General features: G+C 43.4%; 1 protein-coding gene across 1 annotated transcript in view; it reads right to left on the reverse strand.

The window, feature by feature from the left end:
- STK32A (serine/threonine kinase 32A) overlaps nt 1-23,438 on the reverse strand; it is a 313,145-nt gene that overhangs the window by 285,816 nt on the left and 3,891 nt on the right. The window lies entirely within an intron of this gene.

The following is a 23,438-nucleotide window of genomic DNA, read 5'->3' on the forward strand; positions in this document are numbered from 1 at the left end:
AGGTTGGGACTGGTGTCAATTTGAGTTTCTCCACACCAAATGCATCACATTGTGGGGGGGGGTTACTAAATCTGGAGAGTGCAAAATCTGGTACAGCTGTGCATAGAAACCAACAGCTTCCAGGTTTTATTGTCAAAGCTTAATTGAACAAGCTGAGGTTAGAGGTATAGGTGGGAGGTGGAATGCCATTTATAAACATGCTATAAAGTTCCCATTGACATCATCTCAAATGTATATCTAAACTAAAAAAAATAAGAACAATTCAGGGATTTTAAATATGCCTTAGTGAACCAACTTCAAGGCCTGTTACTTGTAAAAAAATGTTTCAAATTTTATTCATACACATGTTAAAAACATACATTAAAACCATTATACCATACAGTACAGAACATAGCAAACGCACTGGTATGAAGCTTTAATTCTGCTGATCAATGATCCAATGAATTTGTTAGTCTACACATTTCGCGGGAACGCCCGCTTCATCAGGACCACATATATTACCTGAATCATTTAATATACACAGCCCTGACTCTAAGGAAAAATACAAGAAAAAATAGGAAAAAAAAATCAACAACATATACAGTATATGTACTGTATAATGACATTTGTAGAACATTAAAAAAATTAACTCCAGTGAGGACACAAATCACAGACAGAGGAACAAACATATAATGTATAATAGGTAACCTCACATACACATCATACCTTGGATAACCAAAGGTGAGTATGAAAGAATAAAACATATATATATAATAAAGGAGTAATACATTATAAGGTGGACAAATCAATTTATCATCAAGGATGACATACTGTAGGTAAGGTGCTATTTAAAGCACCTAGTATCAGGGCAAATTGGGTTAAAAAGGGCTAACAGCCAATGTATTATCCTCAAAAATCACTCTTAACCAGGCAAGGGGGAAGCAAAAAGATATCCACTGATGTTGAGGGTGTATTATAAATATACAGATAGCACCAATTTATAATACATCTTCAACATCAGTGGATATCTTTTTGCTTCCCCTTTGCTCGGGTAAGAGTGGTTTTTGAGAATAATACTTTGTCTGTTAGCCCTTTTTAATCCATATAACCCTCTTATCTAATAGGTCCCTTAAATAGGGCCTTACCTATGTCATACTCATCCCAAATTGATCCAATTAGCCCTCTTACCTAATAGGTCCCTTAAATAGGACCTTTCCTATGTCCCCCTCCTTCCAAATTGATCCAATTAGCCTTCTTACATAATAGGTCCCTTAAATAGGACCATACCTAGTCACCCTAATCTCAAACCGATTGTTCCACCTTATAATATGTTACTCCTTTATTATATACATGTTTTGTTTGAATTATATAGATGGTTTGTCCCATAGGCCGGTAGGTGTAACTTTCCTGGAGACTGGAGTGTTGTCAGACACGATTGTTTTCTTTCATACTCACCTTTGGTTATCCAAAGTATGATGTGTACCTTAGGTTACATATTATACATTCTATGTTTGTTCTGATTTGTGTCCTCACTGGAGATAGTTAATTGTTTTAATGTTCTTTTAATGTCATTATACATATATACAGTATCTCACAAAAGTGAGTACACCCCTCAAAATAACTCAACACACAGCCATTAATGTCTAAACCGCTGGCAACAAAAGTGAGTACACCCCTAAGTGAAAAATGTCCAAATTGGGCCCAAAGTGTCAATATTTTGTGTGCCCACCAATATTTTCCAGCACTGCCTTAACCCTCTTGGACATGGAGTTCACCCAAGCTTCACAGGTTGCCACTGGAGCCCTCTTCCACTCCTCCATGATGACATCACGAAGCTGGTGGATGTTAGAGACCTTGCGCTCCTACACCTCCCATTTGAGGATGCCCCACAGATGCTCAATAGGGTTTAGGTCTGGAGACATGCTTGGCCAGTCCATCACCTTTACCTTCAGCTTCTTTAGCAAGGCAGTGGTCATCTTGGGGGTGTGTTTGGGGTCGTTATCATGTTGGAATACTGCCCTGCAGCCCAGTCTCCGAAGGGAGGGGATCATGCTCTGCTTCAGTATGTCACAGTACATGTTGGCATTCATGGTTCCCTCAATGAACTGTAGCTCCCCAGTGCCAGAAATGGACTGATCAGACTGAATTTAGGGTCACTGATCCAGTGGTCTGACTCACACCCCTGCACACCATTTCAATTAACAGTGCTGCTTAAAGCAGTCAAATGAAAAAAAAATGTCTATACTTAATCCTTGTCAGGGGTAGCTACTATAGTTAAATTGTTAGAGATTTATTGATTTCTCCCTAAGTTTGCCCTTGTTGTGCTTTTCTCTTCTACCACTAGGTGGCCGGGCACTTGGTGGTACTAGATATGAGAAGGACAACTCAAGGTCAGGTTAAGTGTATATGGGGTATTTTTTAATCCCTTGGCCTGCTGGGAGAGCCTATATATTTAGGTGGCGTCAGGTGATCTATGTCTGTGCCACCCGGACTGCTGTCAGGGTGGACGTGTGTCATCTGCCCCAGGCTGCTAGGCCAGAGATTGGACCCACCCCGGGGGCATCTGGCTGCCGGGCTATGTGAGGGACTATCCAGAAGTATGAGGGCAGCGCAGGGTTGGGAATGTGGCTTGCAGTCCAACCTAAAGTGATGGTTCTGCCGGCCAGAGAACCTATCGTGATTGGAGGAAGAAGTTGTCCCCACTAAGGGACCAACCACCTTTACAAGGGACAACACAGTGAGTTACATGAAGATTGTACCGGAGCAGTATTCTCATCAAATGGGCATGGTGGAGAATCGGGAAACTTCAGGCGTGATCAAGTCAGGGACCCAACCAGCGAAGGTGATGCTTGCAGAGCAGTCTTGTGTGTCAAGCTATGGACAGAGCCGGTCAGCAGGGGTGAAGCTTGAAGGTATCAGAAGTGCCAAGCTAGGGACCCAGGAGAGAAGCGTGGGTGAGGCTTGAGGGAGATACCACCGCAAAAGCTTTGAGGAGCTCACGGGATTCAGAGTTAGTGAATCAGAGGGTCCGGTGAGAGACCAGGAGCTCAAGGGGCTGAAGAACTACAAGTAGAAGTTGTAGTAAAGCTGAGAGAATGGTTACTTTTGAATTAGGAACTGTTAAGTACTGTAGTCATGGGGAGCAGCAAACCTGCACGTGCAGAAGTGACACCTTGCTGGGTCCTTTCCCTGTATGGCTGTCCTTCTATTGAAGCCTTGGAGTCTGTCTATTGAAATTGCGACTACTTAAGGGTGTCCTGGCCCCAACCCTCTTTCCCTTGCAAAATATAAAAGGACTATTAAAAGAAATAAAACCTCTTTTGCATCCAAGAAGTGTCTGGCGCCCAATTACTTTTACCCCCTTTGCATGCACTATGCCTCACATCCCACTATATATTGAAGGATGTCAGCGGTCTGTGGCCTCAAATGTTCTCATTAGACTGGAAGAGGTTAGAGATTCTGCTACATATACGTTGTACTTTATGGCTGTGTGCAAGAGGCCATAAAGTCAGCATTGCAATTTGAGTGGGTATTCAGGTAACAGCACCGAGGAGAAGGTGAGCATTGTAGTGAAATTTGCTGGAACAGCTGGCCACTTTAGGAAAACTGAAGACTAGGCTATAATAAATATGTACAGTGTTTTTGACAAAAAAATACACTGTTGCAATATATTGTTGCATGCAAGGAGGTATTAATGCAGGCGTATAAAGTTACAGGTAAGGCCACTCAAATACTGACATTTTTTCGTCATAGGGGACTACCTTCAGTTGACAGGGACCTAATACACATTTACAGCCAGTAAAAATCCTCTTAAGCGTCTAAGGCACAGGTGGCAAACACAAGGCCTGCGGGCCAAATCCGGCCCGCCAGGCCTTGTCATGTGGCCCCGGCCGCTACCTCCTGTTCTCACAGCTGACTATTCCTTCCGCTGTCACGCCAGGTCTCTTAGGCAATAAGAGTAAACATTTCCGGCTCTAATATCTTCAGTCCCGCATGCTTTGTGTAAGCTGAGCGCATGCGAGGCTTTTTGGTCTCCTAGGCAACAAGGGTAAACATTTCCCTCTCTCCTCAGTCCCTCCAGCAGAGCTGGCTTTGTGAGCATGCTCGGTCGGTCGGGCATAGCTTTCAGTGGAGTAGGTTCAGGACAGATCTGGCGTCTGTTTCTTTTCCATGCATCGCTGATGGTGAGCTTTTGGGGACATGCTTTATCCAATAGTGGCAATGGAGAGGGAGTGTTGTAAAAACCTTGTACAGCCTACACATCAATGCAGTTGCTTTTGAGCTGGGAGGGGGGTGGAGATGGAGGCAGGGGTGTGCAGAGGTGGGGGGGTGGGAGGAGAGCGGTGGGAGAGATGTTGCCTGCTGTGCATAGCATACTCCTGAACTCTGCACAAAGTGTGCACCCCTGAACTCTGCACAAAGCGTGCATCCCTGAACTCTGCACAAAGCATGCACCCCTGAACTCTGCACAAAGCATGCACCCCTGAACTCTGCACAAAGCATGCACCCCTGAACTCTGCACCCTGCACAAAGCATGTACCCCTGAACTCTGCACCCTGCACAAAACGTGCACCACTGATCTCTGCACCCTGCACAAAACGTGCACCCCTGAACTCTGCATCCTGTACATAGCCTGCATCCCTGAACTCTGCATCCTCTACATAGCCTGCACCCCTGAACTCTGCACAAAACATGCACCCCTGAACTCTGCACAAAGCAGACGCCCCTGAACTCTGCACCCTGCACAAAGTGTGCACCCTGCACGTATATGAACTCTGCACCCCGCACAAAGTGTGCACCCCTGAACTCTGCACCCTGCACATAGTGTGCACCCCTGAAAGCTGCAGCCTGCACATAGCGTGCACCCCTGAACTCTGCACCCTGTACATAGTGTGCACCCCTGAACTCTGCACCCTGTACATAGTGTGCACCCCTGAACTCTGCACCCTGTACATAGTGTGCACCCCTGAACTCTGCACCCTGTACATAGTGTGCACCCCTGAACTCTGCACCCTGTACATAGCATGCACCCCTGAACTCTGCACCCTGTACATAGCGTGCACCCCTAAACTCTGCACCCTGTACATAGCGTGCACCCCTGAACTCTGCACCCTGTACATAGCGTGCACCCCTGAACTCTGCACCCTGTACATAGCGTGCACCCCTGAACTCTGCACCCTGTACATAGCGTGCACCCCTGAACTCTGCACCCTGTACATAGCGTGCACCCCTGAACTCTGCACCCTGTACATAGCGTGCACCCCTGAAATCTGCACCCTGTACATAGCATGCACCCCTGAACTCTGCACCCTGTACATAGCCTGCACCCCTGAACTCTGCACCCTGTACATAGCGTCCACCCCTAAACTCTGCACCCTGTACATAGCGTGCACCCCTGAACTCTGCACCCTGCACAAAGCATGCACCCCTGAACTCTGCACCCTGCACAAAGCGTGCATCACTGAACTCTGCACCCTGCACAAAGCGTGCATCACTGAACTCTGCACCCTGCACATAGCATGCACCCCTGAACTCTGCATCCTGTACATAGCCTGCACCCCTGAACTCTGCACAAAGCATGCACCTTGAACTCTGCACAAAGCAGACACCCCTAAACTCTGCATTCTGTACATAGCGTGCACCCCTGAACTCTGCACCCTGCACAAAGCGTGCACCCCTGAACTCTGCAACCTGCACATAGCTTCCACCCCTGAACTCTGCACCCTGCACATAGCTTGCACCTCTGAACTCTGCACCCTGCACATAGCGTGCACCCCTGAACTCTGCACCCTGCACATAGCGTGCACCCCTGAACTCTGCACCCTGTACATAGCGTGCACCCCTGAAAAATAATCATAAAACTGCCAACACGCTTCCGGGGGGCAACACCACTCCCCCTTCATCAGGGTTCAATGCAGGATATAACTTGGATGGCCTCTATGACTTCACAGATCTATATTAGAACCAGTATTGAACTCCTTTCATGGAGGAACAACTTGACAGCAGTTGCTAAAGGCAGCCAATTACAGAGGAGCTCAGCAGAGTGTAGCCAACACTATGGAACAATCAGTCTTTCATTATAAAATGAGCAGTCTCTGGGCAGGTCAGTGACAAAGCTGTATAGCCTAACTGCAGTGGAGAGAAATTAGGTCACCACTGTAGCTATGTTGGCTGACAGGGATACCTTAGAGTTGCCACCTCATCCCTTTAAACCCGAACACATATTAAATACACAGGTTCTGAGGCTGCTTTAATACAGATAAGGCACCAAGTGAGTTCAATTACCACCTTAATCAGCCTCAGAATCTGTGTAATTAATATGTGTTCAGGTTTAAAGGGATGAGGTGGCAACCCTAGGATACCTGCATAAGTGGATTTGCACAGAGCAGCCGGATCCTCCTCTTCTCAGGTCCCTCTTCTGTGCTCCTGGCCCCTCCCTCCTGTTTAGTGCCCCCACAGCAAGCAGCTTGCTATGCGGGCACCTGAGCCGCTGCTGTCTGTCTATTCAGACATGGAGCTGCGGCCTGGCTCCATCCACTTTATCTCCTCATTGGCTGACTGACTTTGATTGACTGCAGCAGGAGCCAATGGCACTGCGCTACTGTTTCAGCCAATGAGAAGGGGAGTCCCAGGCAGCTGAGACAATACTACAACATTGCTGGATCTAGATGGGGCTCAGGTAACTTTTAAGGGGGGCTGGGACAAGCCCCTGTCTGTGTGTTAATGGACACACAGAGCCGACTTGGGAGCAAGCACACATGCTTGCTATGAGGGCACTTGACCCTGGCGGAGGAGCCAGGATCACCGTGCAGAAAGAGGAGCATTAGGGCTGCTCTGTGCAAAACTATTGCACAGAACAGGTAAGTATGCCATCTTTGTTTTTTAACCACTTGCCGACCAGCCGCCGCAGTTGTACTGCAGCAGAGTGGCACGGCTGGCGTTATGTAATGTCGATTCACCCTGTGGCCACTAGGGGCGCATGCCCCCTGCTCGCCCACTGAGCCAATGCGAGTGCCCAGGGGTCGCAATCACCGCGGGCTCACGCGATCGCTCGGGGCACACAGTTTCCGGTTCTCTGAGGGGAGAAGTGACAGATCGTCTGCTCATACAAAGTATGAACAGCGATCTGTCATCTCCCCTACACAGTCCTCTCCCCCCTTCAGTTAGAACACACACTAGGGAACACAATTGACCCTTTCATCGCCCCCTTGTGTTAACCCCTTCCCTGACAGTGACATTTTTACAGTAATCAATGCATTTTTTATAGCACTGGTCGCTGTATAAATGCCAATGGTCCCAAAAATGTGTCAAAATTGTCCAATGTGTTTGCCATAATGTCGCAGTCCAGATAAAATTCTCAGATCGCCATCATTACTAGTAAAAAAAAAAAATTGATAATAAAAATGCCATAAAAATATCCCCTATTTTGTAAACGCTATAACTTTTGCGCAAACCAATCAATATACGCTTTTTTTTTTTTTTTGTACCAAAAATATGTAGAAGAATACATATCGGCCTAAACTGAGGAAAAAAAAATGTTTTTAATATATTTTGGGGGATATTTATTATAGCAAAAAGTAAAATATATTGCGTTTTTTTCAAAAATGTCGCTTTTTTGTTTATAGCGCCAAAAATTAAAAAGGCAGAGGTGATCAAATACCACCAAAAGAAAGCTCTATTTGTAGGAAAAAAGGACGTCAATTTTGTTTGGGTGCAACGTCGCACGACCGCGCAATTGTGAGTTAAAGCGTTGCAGTGCCGTTTTACAAAAAGTGCTCTGGTCAGGAAGGGGGTAAAATCTTCTGGGGCTGAAGCAGTTAAAAAAAATACCTTACAATCACTTTAAAGCTGTTATTATTGTCTGACCTGCCATTTGGGCTAAAAACGTTTAGGCCCCTTTCACACTGGGGCGGTTTGCAGGCGTTATTGCGCTAAAAATACCGCCTGCAAACCGCCCCAAAACAGCCTCCGCTGTTTGTTCAGTGTGAAAGCCCGAGGGCTTTCACACTGAAGCGGTGCGCTGGCAGGAGAAGAAAAAATCTCCTGTCAGCCGCATCTTTGGAGTGGTGAAGGAGCGGTGTATTCACCGCTCCTAAACCGCTCCTGCCCATTGAAATCAATGGGACAGCGCGGCTATACCACGGCAATACCGCGGCTATAGCCGCGCTATACGAGTGGATTTAACCCTTTTTCGGCCGCCAGCGGGGGGTTAAAACCGCACCGCTAGCGGTCGAATACCACGGTAAAACAGCTCTAAAAATAGCGCTGTTTTACCGCCGACGCCCCCTACCATCCCAGTGTGAAAGGGGCCTTACATACTTAAAGTGGAACTTCAGTCACTTTTTTAACTTTCCATCTATTAAATTTTCTGCCCTTGTTGTTTTAACTTTGGATAGTAAAACATTGTTTTTCCTGCTAGTAAATACAGCCCACTTCCTGTTTCTTGCCTGGTAAAAAGCCTAGGCTTATGACATACACAGCTCTCTCACTCACTCTCGTGAGAGTTTGCCAGGAAGGGGGGGGGGGGTGAGTCATAAGAGGGCCAATATGAGAGCTGGAGGTGTGCCTCTGTGTGTCTGAGTAAATCCAGGAAGTGAACAGGCAGCAGCTTCAGCTGCCCACAGTTAAAATGGTTGCAGCCAGACTTAGTGAAGGGAGATTTATGCAGCATATTTGGTAAGTACAGAATCAAAGTATAAAAATAAAATGATATGCAAAGTGGTTGGAGGGAAGCTTCAGAATGGCAAAGTTGTTTTTATTACAAATTATGTGAGAAGACCGTAGTTCTTCTTTAAGTTATTAGGAGGGCCAATAAGCATTAATAGGGTTCATTTTGGGCTTGTAAGCAATCTAAGCATTATTAGTACTGGGATATAGTGTTAAGAGAGTGGGACAGCTGTATGCACTACTGAAAATTATTATATTAAAGTGAGCTATTGCTAAGCTCTTTCACCACTTTATTGAATAAAGATCTACTTAACTTTGAGGAATGCTACCTCTGGGTCAATTCCCCTGTATCCTGCAAGGTTTTAGCTAGCGTACTATGCCCCTCTTTTCTTTAGTACCATTAAGGGTAGAATTTTCCATGCACTGAATTATCTTACTGCACAAAAATGCAAAAAGGACAGTTAGCCACCCTTGCTTGATTTTATAATGGTTGTGACAGGGAGCAGTGTTATTATCTTAATCAGGAGATGTCATGTTTGATGTCCACGGGAACTATAAGATGTCAGCAAGTATTTCACCCACTGGTTAAAAAATAATCATTCTGAGTGAACGTAAAGCGGAACTCCAGCCCAATAGATACACACTGTACACAGTTGAGAGAGAGAGTGTGTGTGAGCATATATGAATCATACAACATTGAAAATGTAGCATCTTAACATTAATAATTAATAATAATTAATTTTAACAATAATAAAGAACATTCCGGAGCTAAGGGAACCTAAGTGGAGGGGCCAGATGACTGGGGGGACCCTGGGGGAAGATGTACCAGGAAGTTGGGTGGAGGAAGAGGTAAGAATAGTGTGGGCACAGGGCGGTGCTAGCCAGCACGCCCTGTGTCTATTAGCAGGGGCGGAGCCTGGCATTCGGGCGCTGGACGTGGGAGAGGTAACACACAAGCAAAGTGTTTTTCCCTCCCCCCTCCCTTTAGGCAGCTATATGTATGCGTGTTTGTGTTTTTTCTGTTTTTGTGTTTCAGGTACTGGTGGCAGGGGTCTCTAGTTCCTGAAGGTCGGAATGGTGGTTGGTAGGTATATATATATGTATATAAAATATATGGTGGGGTACGGGTTGGGGCTTATCTCGGTATGGGTACCTTCCCTATCTGGAAATATGGGCTATCGGTCATTGAGCTGAATGGTGCAAGAAGGTGGTAATCATTTGTCCCTGTGCTGGTGGGATCGCGGCTAGGGGCCAGGATTTCGTGGTGGTGGTGGACAGCCGATGGGATAGTATTACCTTCTTTCAGGAACCTCAGACGTAGTAGTCAGTTAAAATGTTTGGGTTATATATATTTATATATGTTATATATATATATATATATATATATATATATATATATATATATATATATATATATATATATATATATATATATTTATTTGAATATATAGTGTGTATTAAAATAAAAGGTTATTTTTATAAAGTTGTTATGTTCGGAATTAATAAAGGGGCCATTGTTGGCCATTTAATCCAGAAGGTGTTATGTGTTTAATTTAGTAATTTAAGGTTAAGTAGAAGGGGACTAAGGGTGGTTGGTAGGACATCTAGCACATCAGCCTTACACCAGTCATGATGACACCAATATTCACTAATGATCATTGCAGCTTTATGAATCGCCTGTCTGTTTTTTTCCCTTCCAGCTTCCAATGGAAAAATATTATCACTTTGACACAATGTCCCAGGCCTGAGAGGCATCTACTGTCTTGTCTTTCTCACTCACAATAGTCATCCGGAATTCTCTCTACTGTTCATAAGCGGTAAGGGGGATTTACTCCACAGTCTAGGAGGGATTATGTCCTAAATTTTTCCAAGAACTTAGCAAATTCTCTGTTGCCTGTCATACTACTGTAGACTTCATTATATGACATAGTATCTCCATGTTGTAACTGTATCTGACAATCCGCTTTTGTAACCTTTTTGTTCTAAATGTTAGTATGACTGCACAAGCATCAATAAATTAAAAAAATAATGACTCATAATACATAACGTAACCATCATTCTCAGTCTGACCCCTAAAGGCAGATTTGGGAAAGTTAAAGGCCTCATTCACACAAGCTCTGGCAGAGGCACCCATATTGCATAAATGAGGCTTTTGGTTTTGCGCCTGCATTCACCTCCAGCTGCACGCAGGCAGCCTACTGAATTAAATGCAGATGCAGCAGCTGAATGGGCACAGTTGCATGTCAAAATTTGACAGGCATGCTGGAGTGGGTGCATGAATCCGAATGCAAACTTGAGCATTTAGGGCCATGAACCCGTCTGAGAACCTGACAGCTCTTCTAAACCTTCCCTGTTGTATCCAAAATCAAAAATGTTTGGCTTGGAATTGAGTTAGGTGATAACTTCCTGTACACTTTGCCTCTGCTACACTGTTATCAGCTAGCACTGCTCCTTCCCAGTTCTCTCTGCAGACTATAGAACATCTCTCCAATGTTATGAGAAGAGAAGGGTGGGAGTGGATCTATAGTCCTAACATACCTTCTGTCCTAGGGTGGCAATGTTGCTCCTCCATATGTACAGTACAGTAAGTGAACAATGTCACCCTAGGACAGGAAGCAAACATATCAAAGGGCAGGTAGACTATAATATATTGGATTTTTGTTCTTGAAATTAGATATATTACACTCTAAAGATTTTAGGCAATACATGACTAAATGATTCCACCCGTTCACACTAATATGATATGTGGTGCTTTTGAAGTCGAACTACAGTTCAAAATAATATATATCACATTGTTCTCTATGGTGTTTGTTCATGTGTATGCAACAAGCCGCAGTGCAAATTTTGAAAATGTGAAGGTGCTTCTTTTGGTGCAACATAGTGGCTTTTTGCCACCATATACTTACTTCATTGGAAGCGCATTGAAAACATTTTTTACACATTTTATTTATAAAAAAGGTCTCTTCCTCGCAACAATATCTACTCTAACCAGGCTGCAGACAAGACCACAGTGGATGACCACAGTGGATGCTGAAGAGCAGATATGGCTAGTAGGTGAAAGGACATTGCTCTATGATGCCAAGGACAATAATTACAAAGATTCCTACAAGCCGGAGAAAGCATTCACATTGCCCAAGCAGTTTATGATGACTGAGATGCCAACCCAGCCTCACTTCAAAGAATTCTTACATCTGTGGTCAGATAGCACAAATACACAACACAGCACAGAGAAAGCAGTAAGCACATAAAAGGTAGATAACACTTTATGTCACAACAGATAGTGCTGAAACAAAACAAAAAAAAAAAAAAACACATAAAGCATGAAAAACACATCAAAATGCAAATCAAATTATGCAGAAGCACTAGTGTGAATGGGGACTAAAGGGTATTTTTTAATTTTCCTGGTTCTGTTGCTGTTGAAGCAAAGTACAAACATACTGTAGATCTATACTCAGAAACAAAAGTAAAAAACTATTATATACTCATATTTATAACTTAAAAAAAAGGGCAGACTCGATGGACCACTTATGCTCTGTACACACGGTCGGATTTTCCGACAGAAAATGTGTGATAGGACTTTGTTGTCGGAAATTCCAACCATGTGTGGGCTCCATCACACATTTTCCATCGGAATTTCCGACACACAAAGTTTGAGAGCTTGCTATAAAATTTTCCGAAAACAAAATCCGTTGTCGGAAATTCTGATCGTGTGTACACAAATCCGAAGCACAAAGTGCTCAGAATAAATTAAGAGATGAAAGCTATTGGCTACTGCCCTGTTTATACGTGTTTTACGTCACTGCGTTCAGAACGATCGGATTTTCCGACAACTTTGTGTGACCGTGTGTATGCAAGACAAGTTTGAGCCAACATCCGTCGGAAAAAATCAATGGATTTTGTTGTCGGAATGTCCGATCAATGTCCGACCATGTGTACAGGGCATTAGTCTTTTTTCTGCCATCACTTATCTGTGTTTCTATTTCAGCACCACCACAGCTCAGTGTACACTCAAAAGAAGATGGTGAACAAGTAAGTAAGATTGTCGTACTGAGAGGAGACATAGCAGGTCTCTTCTGCAATAAAGAGCTTCCTGTGTGCAATTTGTTATCTAAAGTGGCAATAAACTTAATAAAAAAAAAAAAATCTATTCAAGTGTAACACCCTCTACTTTAGGTAGGTGCTAGATGTAGATTTTTTTGTGAGCACAGGTAAATTTATTCAGGCCTCGCTGTGAGCTAGGCCTGTTTGTTTTGATCTGTGGGGCTAGGAGTGACCTAGAATAGCAACAGGTGACTCACATGCAGCGTCATTTCTCTGTCACCTCCTACTGGCTTCTAGAGGCTTCTAGAAGGGAGGCGGGGAAGAGGAGTGGAGTGGCATGTGTCTCAGGGAGCCCTGACCAATCCCCAACTAGGACTGGCAGGGGGCAGGCCTCCTTGATATACCCAGGGTTATACCCAGGGTCAGACTTGCTGGGGGAGAAGTTGTTCGGGTGGACAAACTGAGAGATTAAGCTGTCGGAGCCTTGGAGGGAGCCCCCCAGTCTGGGGGGGGGGGTGACCTTGGGCCAGGGGCTCGGAGCTGTGAAGGAACCCCACATAACCAAAGGGGTGTCCTGAACAGGAGCATGAGAAGACTGCGGGGAACACTGCCAGGCAAGTCTTCAGGAGAGATTCACCAGGTGTCGGTGAGTGACAGGCACAGTCAGGAGAGCTGGGAGAGGCATGTCAGAAGTGGCTGTAGAGCCAGCGGGAGAGACTGTGATGTTACTGGCATTGAAGTCGGGTGGCTGCAGCCAGAAGGGTTGTCAGAGTCTGCACAGGACTGGCTGTGATCAGTAGTCCACCTTAATACAGCTAGCACTAAAATACTTTTTTCCAACATTGGTTGCTACACCAAAGGGGCCCGCAGTCCCTGTGAGCGAATGGCGATTTCTCAGGTCTGACTGGATTAGAGTTGGGCCTGTCATGTGCTAGCTGTGCCAGGAACCAAGTATTGTACAGGAGAGAGAGAGAAACAGTCTACAAACAAGCGTTGTGCTGGAGGAGGTTGGAGCTCTAGAAGATGTAAATAGAGGTTCCAATTGTTCATCATATTGATTTCTGCTATTGATTCGGGACATCCCATAATTTCCCTTACCCCATCCAAGTTTTATCCCTCAATAAAATAACAAAAACAAAGCTGATGGACTGTTCAGTGTCTGAAAGTGAATGCCAGGTTGGGCAGGGTGACAGGTGTAACTACTACTTTCTGCAGCCCTTACGGGGGTACCACTACACATGTATGTATTCTTAACTCAAAAGAGTAATTTATATTGCTCTCAGCCACCTAACAATCCCCTTTTTTTTTTTTTTTTTTTTTGCTGCTGTGATCTGACTTCCTGTTGGAGGGTGGCAATGGTCATTCTCCACAGTCTCACTGTATGTAGGAAAAGCCAACCTCTCGTGCTCTTTGGCAAGATGAACTAGGGAATATGGCATGTGTAGTTTGCATAAAGTAGTGCACATGACCACAAGCACTCATTGTTCCAAACAAATGGAAGTAAGAAGGAAAAGAAGAGGTTTGAGAGCTCACAAACGATGTTACAAGGAGGCAGAAAAACAGTTAGAAACAATTTCATGAAAAATCGATTACCGGGTCATTAGGTAGTAAATGTATATGGATTATTTTTGGGGAGTAAGGACATAAATTAGAGTCACTTTAAGCTTTAGTCCCCCTTTAGGATTCCAACTGCCACTTTTCAGGGCATGTTTCTGCAGGGAAATCCAAACAGCACCTTGATGTGTACAGTACTAGTCTAGTTGATGATAATAATAATAATATTGGGCTTAGGTCTTTTTCTGGCTTTCATTTGTCAATCAATAATATCTGGTACTTAGTGCCTTCTTTGTATACACAGCTGGACTAACAAGGATCTCTATATATGATAGAGAATGACAGCTATAGCTTCTGTTTAGAAGATAAGCGCAGAGTCAAATATCCTCTAATCCACAGGTAGGTCTTGACTCTGGATCTCCTATCTAGAGAGATAGCCAGGGGCTTCAGTTATCATTAAATATGTCTATAATAGATATTAACATACACAGAATAATTCAAGTCAGGACTATGAGTAAGCCTCGAGCGTTGGTGCAGACATATCGCTGGCAGAATGCAAAGTTGGCTTAAGGTGAAAGATTTGCTGCGTATCATGATAAGGTGATGCTAATGTTCCTGACTGCATAATGCTTCTACTATAATTCTTGATGCATATACACTGCTTATGCATTCTTATGGCACTTTAATCTCAAAGCTGCTGTACTCTCAGTTTACCACTAGGCCTAGATTTTTTTTCAGAATTTATTATGTTAAATCAGAATTGCATCAAATTTAAAAACTGACTTTTACAAAACAAAACAAAGGAACAATTTGCATATATTACCTATAAATACACAGAGCTCTTTCTTTCACAAATACCCCTTTTTTAAATTAAATTAGATATAAACAAATATACAAATCGAACTGCTGAAAGCATTTATATTGCTGTAGACTCTAGACCACATGTGTCAAACACAAATTTTGCCCACCAGGCCAGGCCATTTCATGTGGCCCTAGGCACCTCTCCTACAGCTGCAGCACTCTTCTTGTTTCTGCCTTCACCTTGTCTCAGCAGTTGGCAGCAGAGAAGAGGAAAGAACTCCTCTGCCAGATCCTCCACCTCTTTGTGCAGGTGCAGCACCCCCTCATCTCCACCTAAACTGGTCTGAGCATTCGGCTGACTCAAGCAGCTAACTCCAGCCCTCCTCCGGTCCTCTTCCAAAACCGTGCACCTTTTTCTTCCCAGCTCCATCCCCAGCTTCTTCCCAGCAGCAACACAATGTAAAGGGGGTGCATTGTGATGTATGGGAGAGGGGGGCTCTTGACATCTGATGTTGGGGGGTGGGGTGCCTTGGACATCTAGTCTTACAGCTACAGCCAGCCCTTTGAGGGCAACCATAATGCTTTTGTGACCCGTGATGAAACTGAGTTTTACACCCCTGGCCTAGACTATGTTACTAAATCTCCAAAAAGCAAGCAATATCATCAATAAAGAGCAAATTTTGAATTGAAAGGAGAAATTGAACTCACTCTTTTTTACTGCTGTTTGGGGCTCCATTAAAGAGATTTACCCTCACTTCCTATCCAGTTAAAGCCTTAGTTTAGTCAAGTTTTAAAAAAAAAAAACAGCACAAGGGACAGTACCTACATTGCTGGCTGCTGTTTTAGTTGATATACGAAGTCCTCTGCCCCCACATACCCCCACAGCCATAATCTTCCCATGACGCAGGGGTTAATATAGCTGAAGGAACTGTCACAGGCAAGAGTATTGACTATGCGCACTCTTTCAGCTCCTCTTCTCCATTCATACTATTACTCCCCACAATGAAAGGTACTTTATGAATGGAGGAGACAGATCTTTCATTCATCTTCCTTTCATAGAATGGAATCTATAGTAGATAATTGTCAAAAGCCCATCAGGTTTGATTGGACAGGTTAGCAGTCTGTGTCTTATTGAGGAGGTTTCCTTCCATTTCTGGTCCCAAAGACAGAGAAAGAAATAAGAGGAGATCTCACCAAAGCAGTTTTTACTGGAAAACAGTGTCCCCATTCAAAGATTTCTTCTCTATTGCTGTTACCTACTCTATCCAAAACTAAGAAAAATAAGTTTTGGGTGTAGATACCCTTTACCCACAGTATAACAGTAAATCCTAGAATCCTCCCAAACTGTTTGTAATACTATCGGGAGCCCCCATTGACCACAGACCAGTTGTTATAGACAGACCTTGTCCTACTTTGACAATGTACAAGGGACCGACGTGTTGTACAGGCTCCTCTCCTGTGCTGAAATTGCTTACTCTAATTTCACTGCACACTGTAAGCTTCTCACAGTGTGTAGCAAGTCAGATAGACCCTGCCTCATTTCCTGGCATTAGGAAGAGGCAATCCAACATAATCTAGTGTTTTCCTCCCCAGCCTGACTGTCCCTTATTATTTATTTCATAAATCAGTTAAAATATGTAGCTGTGTATCCCACCACATTAAAATCACAATGTAGAAGGACAAAGCAACTCCTCCCTTTTACTGTACAGACAGGCCACAAATAGAGCAGCTTACTATTTCCTGGAAACCCACCATTAATTAAAAGGAAACCTGTACAATGTGGCTGCCAATGCCGACCTGACGATTAAATTGCTCAAGGGCTGACATCAAACAAGCATGCAGTTCAGAAATTCAGTATTCACTTGCTGCATGCTAGTCCAATGATTCAGAAAGCAATACAACCCTTTGATCAAGTTTCTTTTAGTGGAGAACTCTAAAAAAAAGCAAACCATTTAACAAGGAGCATGCAATATAATTCGTTTTTACCTTTGTATGGGCTGTCAGGGAGAAAAATGATGTGTCTCTACCTGGGACATTTTTTTGGCTTCTTTTCTATATACACCCTGTTTGACAAACCAACTTTAAAGTAGAAAAGTGATACCAATATACTTTAATTATACTAGCACAGCGGAATTGTTCAATCCTTTTAGTTGTCATGTGGTACAGCCTTAATATATTAAAGGAAAGTTCCAACCTTAATAAACATTTCTAGTAAATTTATGGAATTGTTTTTGTTACAGATTACTACTTCCTAGAATGTGTGCAGGCATCCTGTGTGGACTGGGGAAGGGGGTGGGGGGCTGTTGTCAAATTATAGTACACTGTTCCATTAATGTTTTTCCAAATCATGTTATAAAACAGGATGTTAATTGAGGCAGGTTGTATATCTCGGAATACTAGGCCCCAAAGTGGAGAAAACTACTTATGCTCTTAGCATATGCTCTATTCATGCCTTATAAGGCTACGTTCACATGGGTGTTAAAATTTTACTGATCCTACAACGCATGTTTTTTTTTCTAGCACAAAACTTCCTGTGTAATGATCAGAAAATACATGCACAAAATTGTCCTTTTTTATTCCCCCCAATACCTGCACATGTATATGTATGTCCACTCACACAGAGATTTTTAATTTTTGGATTTTGTGTTAGGCCGTTTTCACACTGAAAAAATGGAGCAAAAACACAGATTGAGTTTTAAAAGTATTTGCAGGGCGTTTTCTAGTTGCTTGACTCCCAGCATGCACCTGTTAAACATGGACACGTGACTCAAAAAAAGTGCCAAAAACGCAACCGCTGTGTGTTTTTGATGCATTTCCACTCATTTTAATGGGGAGCTGCGTTTTTTGGTGCGGTGTTGAAAAGCGCACCAAAAATTCAGCAAGCAGGACTTTTAAAAATGCAACTGACCAGTGTGAAGAGTTCCATAAGGTTTAGGCCCTTTTCACATGGACGTTCCGATCGGATTTGCCTGCCAATTTTTCAAGCGGACCCGATCCGAAGCCTCCATTCTCCTCTATGGAGCCACAGGTGTAAACGGACGTGTGTCCGTTTACACCCACCACCCACATCCAATCTGATTACCTAAACACCTGGACATGGCTAAAATAAGGCCCCTTTCACACTGGGCAGACTCCCCCAGGAGTCTGCTTGCTCAGCCGAGGATCTGTCCGCTGATCCACGCTGAGCAGGCGGATGACTGGTCCATGTCCCCTCTGCTTATGCAGAGCACACATGGATAGAGCCCACTGTCCTCTATGGGTGGTCAGATGGAAACGGACTGCCTGTCTGTTTACAACAAACTGCCATCCAATCTGCCAGACGGAACGGGAATGTCTGTTTTTAGCAGACAAAATCAGATCGGATGTCGGCGAGTGTCAATGGACACATGTCTGTTTACACCCGCAGCTCCATAGAGGGAAATGGATGGTCCAATCAGGTCCGTGTGTTTTTACTGTCTCCCAACCGGTGCATGTACAGGTCTAACAATGCTGCACTGGTATATTGCACATGTACTGTTTTGTACTGGGTGCACACTTGCCATAACATCGTTGCAATGTTACATTGCAGAAGTCAGTTGGTACACAACATATACCAATGCAGTAATGTTATACTGCACACGTAAAGTGTATCTAATTTCAAAACATGAAGATGTTCTATTTTACAGGGAAAGTCTAGAAATGTTTATTGTGCATAAGCTGTACTCTTCTGACATGAGACTGTGCCTAAGTATTTCTGTGCCTCTGCTAGACTTTTTAGGCACAGCTTTATCAAATCAGGTCCTTTTTAATTACATGCATCATATCACACTGTGCAGGTATTAACTGGTACACACTACATGTCACGTAACCTCCCACACTCTGCTTGAGTGCTTCCATCATACTCCGCTTCCTCCAGTCTAAATATAGATATTAGATATTATAGTCGTATATTACAACCAAGAACTAGGCAGGACTCGTTTGGCTGCAAAGCTGGAACATGAACTGTTTAACTGAACACAGGTACAGAGATATATACTCAGGAGACAATCCCCCCTCCTTTGCATAATGACACAGGGCGGGGTAGACTACATTCAGTAACAGACACACAGGTGTATTCAAACTTCTCATCACTAGACTGTCCTATCAGCAGGGAGATCTGTTGGAGGAATTCCCCCCATCCTCCTCACAGCTAATCCACGTACACATATACATCCCATAATACTTTTCTCCCAAGGCAGACAGACACAATAGAACAATGGAATACAGGCCGTTAACAAACACATAGCAACCCCCACCCCACCTCAAACCATCTAGCAGTGGTCTCTGACGAAATCTTTATATAATCTTGAGGGATATTGTTCAGAAATATTAATGTCCCAAGTGAAAGAGCCCATTCATTACTTCAATACCAACCACCCTGGATAATGGATAAAAGGAAATGCTGAGTATAGTGTGGTTGCACGGTGAATCTGATTAGTGCAGATCAGACTGGGGTTCTCGGTCACCCTGTGCCTCTAATAGACACAGGGTAACTTACACTTAGGAGGGGCCAGGGGAGCTGGGCAAGGAGTTTCCAGAGCTCTCCAAGGTAAGCTGGGTTCCACAAGACCCATGCCCAAAGTGACTCCCATCACACTACATATAACAGAAATTCTTTGGCACACACACACACCATACAAGTGCTGATAACTGCAGAAATTATCAGGAAAATAAAACCAAATAGTATATGTCACAAGTGCTGTGCGATTTTTGTAAATTCTACTTCTTGTAAATTAATTGTGATCATCTATGTCAAAAGGTTGGTAGAATAAAAAAAAAAACAAAAAAAACACGTTATAACTCGTAAGCACATAAAGAATCTAAGCTGGCCCCATATATGCTGTCTTGGTCTAAAATCTAGTAAATCACAGCAAATGCTGCATTGATGCATCAGGAGTGCCAAGACAGAAGAGGCTCTCCAGCAAATTAAAACCTAAATGGATGTCTTTTTTTATATTTCCCTGCCTGGTTATATGAGTACTTATTCAGGAGTGTACACCATGAAAAATACACAGGGTGTTCTTGCTGCGCTTGACTACTGTTATGCTTTAACAGTTTAGTAAACTCAGACAAACTAATTGATATGTTGAATCTATTTGCTGTTTAAATGCTGTGAATTTATACTATTGATGCAATCATGCAAAATATACCAAATCAAGCTTATTTGGATACAGATAATGGAACCTAAAGCTAATCTCTTGGGCAGTATAGTTTCTAAGTGGTAATCATTTTAGTCTTGCTGCACAGGGGTCCTGCATATAATACCCACAAAAAGTCCCCCACATGAAAAAGCATGTCCTAAGGCCGGCCATATAAATTTCATATCTTGGCCAGTTCAGCAGGAACTGGCCGAGATTCGAACCATCTATAGGCAGGCTGAATGTACTAAGTTGATCGATCATGGTTTCAGAAAAGAAATTTGCTCCATCTATGGCCTCTCTTAGGGATCTTTCAGACAAGCAGTAATGCTTTATGCAATCCGCAAGTAAGTGGGGTGTGGCGGCAAAAAAAAGAACTTGTATTGAAATAATGCAGAGACAGTTTACAATAAACCCAGTGGGAAGACAGCCCAACTGGGAACACTCACAGGTCCAAGGGCGTGTAGAGGGCAGGTTTCAGCTGAACTGACAGCACCTGTTCTGAGGGACAGAATGCAGCCTGGCTGTCTTGTGCCCAAGCAGGAAGATGTCCAGAGAAGTAGCAAGCCTGACACTTTTCCTCCTCATCAAGAACCTGCTGCTGCTGGTGCTGTATCTACCAGGCAGGGGACCCGTCTCTACTCTACCAACCCATGAAATGCATGCTAAGCCTGGGACCCAGGCTCTGCCTGACCCAAAATGGCTGCTAGAGTCACATGGGGCAGCAGCATCCATTTGGATAGCTTCCCCAATGATCCAGGAAACCATAGAGGAACATGTTCCTCTTGACTTCCTCTCCAACTGCAATGCCGCTGTGGAAGAGTGCCACCTGCAGTGGAGAAAGTAGACCTGCCTACACACAGTGAAACACGTTTCAGAGGGCGGTATAGCAGCAGCTTGCAGTGTTTAGGAGGCACTACTGCCACATACTGACGCCTGTTTTTTTTTCTTTTGGATTGCCGAATAGAAATTTTACATTGCGGGACCATGCCAAAACTGCGAGCCAAACACTTGGCTCGCAGTTGCAGTGATGCCCCCTTGATCTCCATGGGTAACTTTGACAGAAAGTGCCCCATGCCAAGCTCTGCAACCCAAAGTAAAACTGCCAGGACCCTGGTATGTGTGCAGCCCTGTCAAGCTGTAATATTAAAATTCCAGTGAAAAAGCTCTAAAAGTGCTTTGGTTTCCTCCCAAAAATTAAAAACATACTGGTAGAATAACTGGTAACATCCAAACCTACCCTACTTTATGCATACCTCCCAACATTTTGAGATGGGAATGAGGGACACCTACTAGCAAATTTATGTAAGCATAGGACACGCCTCCTGCCACACCCCCTTAAAAGGAGAATAAACCCAAAAAAAGGTTAATTAAACCCACAAGTCCTTTTTTTTACCACTACTATTCCTTTATATTGGATTTTAAAATGTACAAATGCAGCCATTTAGAAATTGGATGAAAGGTTTAGCACTGGGAAACACTTTTTGAAACATAAAAAGTGCATTTTATATACAACTATATAGATCAGACCAAAATGAGGGACATATGAGGAGGAATGAGGGACAGAGGGACATTGCACCATATCAGGGACAGTCCCTCGAAATCAAGGACAGTTGGGAGGTATGCTTTATGTGTATGACAGTAGAGGAATGTTAAATTCAGAGGCTCGTCTAAATGGTTCATTATTCTTTGCAAACCAATACTAAACATTTCTGTACTCTGAGAATCAACATTGCCAAAAGGTTTTTGTCAACAATATCTTCCCCAGAAAAAATCTTTATTGCCCAGATACTTTATTCTTTATTGCTCAGATAAAATATCTTACTTTATCTAATTAGGGAATTGCGGCATGCCAGTGTCCTTATTTTGGTGAGCAGCTTCCTATTAAAACTCACAGAAACAGAGCAGGCATCACAGGCCAGTAATTGGAGGCAATACTTCTGCATAATTAATTATGTGCCTCCTATAGATGGTTCATAAAGCATGTTCTATGATTGCTTTCATAGTAAGAATGATAATAAAGCATAAGCAGGAGGATGCATATAGTGCAGATATTTCTCCAGCAAGCAGCACATTGATTCCATCACCAAATTTTGTTAGACTAACAATGACATGCAACAGTGTTTTAAGATGATCTCACACTGCAGGTATACAGCTAAGAGGCTGCTGGCAAAGAACTACATTGGCACACTCCCACGTCAGGAATGGCACTGCTATCTTTCTGGAGGAATTCCAGATAAAAGATAATGTTTTGGGTGCTGTTCACCCACTGGGAACTGCTGCATACCAAAGTATTCCTTTCTTGGTGATCAGCTCCCTTTCAAAACACCCATAAACAGAGCATTCATCAAATGCCAGTATTTGAGAGCAATGTTTCTCCACAATTAATTATGTGTCTCCCTATAAAAGTGGGATTGATTTACTAAAACGGGGGAGTGCATGATCTGGTGCAGCTCTGCATAGAAACCAATTTGTTTCCATTTTTTTTGTCAAAGCTTAAAGAGTTACTAAACCCAGGACCCTGCATTCACTATATCTGGTCTCCCACATTACACAAAACATGGAAATGCAATTATTTTAGTAAATATAAACTACTAAATACCTTTTCCCATCAGCAGTATATAGCAGTTTTGTGACTTCTATCAGTGTCATTTAAACCTTGTAGGAGGAGTTTTCATTCTCCTCTGACTCTCCTATGAGGCTGCAGGACTTCTGACCCTCCGCCTGGACAGTGCTGACTGGTCCTGTGCTGATCACATGCACCCTCCCAAGAAAAAAAACTCTCTAGCAATACACACCAAACTGAGCATGTGCAGAGTGACTCCAAAGGCTATGTCTTATCAGGAGATAGATTGGGGACAGTGGAAGAAGGGAGGATCAGAGAAGACAGGATCAAACAGCCTTTTTACACAATGTGGAGTATTAACCCTTCAGGTTCCACAGTGAGTATAACAAGCATACTTTACTGCATATACAAACTTTTTTACTGTTGTGGGTTTAGTAACACTTTAATTGAACAAACTGAAGTTAGAAGCTGATTGGCTACCATGCACAGCTGCACCAGATTGTGCACACTCCAGTTTTAGTAAATCAACCCCAGTGTGTCTAGGCACTTCTTTGACTCTTCATATGGCATTTTCTGTTATTACTTCCATAGTATGAGTGCTAATAAAACATAGGCAGGGAGATGTATGCAGTGCAGATTTCCCTTCAGCAAGCAGCCCAGTGATGACATCAACA

This window comes from Aquarana catesbeiana, linkage group LG03 (genome assembly GCF_042186555.1).
Source record: "Aquarana catesbeiana isolate 2022-GZ linkage group LG03, ASM4218655v1, whole genome shotgun sequence".
In the NCBI taxonomy this organism is placed as follows: Eukaryota; Metazoa; Chordata; class Amphibia; order Anura; family Ranidae; genus Aquarana; species Aquarana catesbeiana.